The sequence below is a fragment of the Sardina pilchardus genome, chromosome 8 (assembly GCF_963854185.1).
Source record: "Sardina pilchardus chromosome 8, fSarPil1.1, whole genome shotgun sequence".
Taxonomy (NCBI): Eukaryota; Metazoa; Chordata; class Actinopteri; order Clupeiformes; family Clupeidae; genus Sardina; species Sardina pilchardus.
The window spans coordinates 8168641-8171336 of NC_085001.1; the positions used below are offsets into that span (position 1 = coordinate 8168641).

At 45.1% G+C, this 2696-nt stretch overlaps 1 protein-coding gene across 3 annotated transcripts in view; it reads left to right on the plus strand.

Moving 5' to 3' along the window:
- Positions 1–420, plus strand: part of LOC134089512 (phosphatidylethanolamine-binding protein 4) — a 77938-nt gene extending 77518 nt beyond the window's left edge. The window contains exon 7 of one of the 3 annotated variants that reach the window (XM_062543956.1): positions 1–418. This exon is cut by the window's left edge and continues 492 nt beyond it. The gene's annotated coding sequence lies outside the window, so the exon portion shown is untranslated. The other 2 variants (XM_062543957.1, XM_062543955.1) reach the window with 2 other exon arrangements.
- The last annotated feature ends 2276 nt before the right edge of the window (positions 421–2696 follow it).

Sequence of the window (2696 nt, forward strand, 5' to 3'; positions counted from 1 at the left end):
ATAATCAGTCATGATTTCATTTAAATCAGTGTCTAATCTAACTGAACTGCCAGCCATCATGTGTACAAAACAAGGTGGCACTGATTTGTTTTTTAGTGGCATCTTCAGTCTATGGATTGCATAACAAGAACATAAAAAAAAATCTCTCTCTCTCTCTCTCTCTCTTCCGAAACTTTTGAAACCAGCAAAAATAGGCACGCTATAACCACAGTGTGTATTTATGTCCAAGTCTGCACCAGAAGCAGTATTTTTAACCCATTCATTTGCATGCCTGATTCAAGTTCCTTCTAGTCGTAGACAAGCCTGGCCAGCACAAGTTCATTCAGCTTAATAAAAACAACAGTCACCTATATCAATTGAAGTTGCCATTGTAATTGTGTAAATGTTTTGTTGCATTTCAGCAATTCTTTTTTCATTCCTGTGCCACTCTCAGTGTTCAACAAACCAAGCATCCAGCCCACATTGTTATGTAAACAAATAAAAATCCCCATCTTCGGACCGCAATACCCAGCGTAGTGTGCAGTGTGAGCTTAGCGTGAGGTGCGAGCAGTTAAGGAAAGAGAGGCTGTGAAGCCGCTGGGGATTTTCAGACCATTTTCCAGACACCCAAAACACCAGTGAGGAAAGTGAGTTTACTATCACGCGTCTGAGTGTGGAAAGAGCTGTGTCTAAATCAGGGGAGGAAGTACGTCAGGGCCAAGACAGGAAGTGAGGGGTGAAACCGAGACCGCAGCGCAGCCGGAAGCCACAGTGGAACTTGAACCAAAATATTTCGAGGAGCTACTTCAGGCCAGGAGAAGCAGTGACAGGAGTGGGCACAGGGCTTTTGTGTGTGTGTGTGTGTGTGTGTGTGTGTGTGTGTGTGTGTGTGTGTCTTTTTGTCATGCTTGCATGCAAGCGTGAGTTTCTGTGTGTTGCATTTCTGTTTGTCAAATGCCATTTGACTCAGAATCACAATTCACATCTCTGTACTGAACTGAGCACTATATGACAGACACCAGATAAACAAAGTTGAGTGTTGAGGAGACTGAACCCACTTTGAACTCGTCAGAATATTCTGGAAACTGGAGGTGGGGTGTTGGGGGGGGTGAGGGGGGGGGGGGGGTGAAAGGCTGGAGAGCTAAACTCCTGTGCCTGACCCCAGTGTCCACTGAGATAGCACGGACCCCTCCGACTTCACCCGGGCCCTGCGTAGGGTCAGTCCCACAGACCCCCGTCTAAGAGGGATATCGGTTTTCAACCAGCAGTTCCCCTCAGAGAGGAACTAGGTATCAATACTCCAGATGTCTGAAAAAAAGGACGGATTTACAAGAGGGACTTTGATGTGCTGATGATCAATGTGGGCTGGTGGTTTCATTGACCCCACTGTGGTGCCTCATCGTTGCAGCGGAAAGATGGAGAAGGTAGTCAGGGTTCTTTGTTCCTTTGGTGGTTAAGCCGGCGTTGGTAGCCTTGCCGGTGCCCCCTGTATGAACTCTGAGAAGTCATTGATCACTTGTTGTGCTTATGCGTTTGTTTGGTCTCACAGACTAAAGCAGCCTAAGCTCTCACACGCCAGTCTTCCACAAACAGAATGCACACTGAACTTCTGCATAAACACCACAAAGTTACTCGAGCTTCGAGAGCAAGCCACTCTCTCTTTCCAGTCATCTCTGCTGTGCACCTCGACATCTCAACAAGAAAAGGTGCCTTTTTAGCAGCTTCACAGGCAACAGTTCATAAACAGACATTACAAACACAACAACAGATTTAACGCTGATACATACTAGATGTACAGCACTACATAATATGACCGTTTCATGGTGCATGTACAATCTGAGGAAAATAGATCACACTTCTTATATATCTTATATGCTCTGGTCTAAACACATGTCACATATCCTCTGGCCTAATGGTGGGCATCTGGCTTGAAATGTCCATGTGACGAAAAGTAAAAAGAAAATTGAGGGTGCTGTCCTTTTTCCTATCTACAATTGCAGTATTGTTTAGTGTGTGGCATGCAGTACACTGGCACGCAGACGTCACATTTTCTTTTCCTCTACAGTTGGCACATTTAAATGGATTGAGCACTAAAGTATGCAAATGCATCTCTACATATGCATTGCGTTTCATAAGGGGAAGGTTATATGTTTAAAAAAACACCTTGGCCCTCATAGTAATACATTTATGGCAGCTTTAGCACATTGGGAAAAATGTAAGCATATTTCATTTTCAAAACACAGCCGCTTAAAGCCTCCCTTGACACACAAAAAGAAGCATTTAATAAATGTCTAATTTATTCCAACTATCGTAATTAAAGAGAATCAGTATAATCTATGCAATTGCCTAACCGCAGAAAGGTGGGGAAAATATGCATAAACATTTTACCACCATGATTCGGCTCTGCTCACATTTTTGGCAGGTTGAACTTCGGGTGTGGGATAAGGACTTAAGGATTTGCCATCCTCCTCAACAATTTAGGGAGGAAATATCGCAAAGTCGCAGCCATCAGCAACGGCACAATGCTTCACCAGGGGTGTCTGTTTCGACACCTCGGCAGGCAGGAGCGCACCCAGCAGGGCTGTCCCTGAGCTCACAAGAGAGTGCACGGGCTTGTCATTCCCACTGCCCTGTCCGACCAAGGTGCCAAGCTGTCCGTGTGATTGTCACCCACTCACACTCACACGTGCCATTACTGGTGCCAATTCTCACAAATT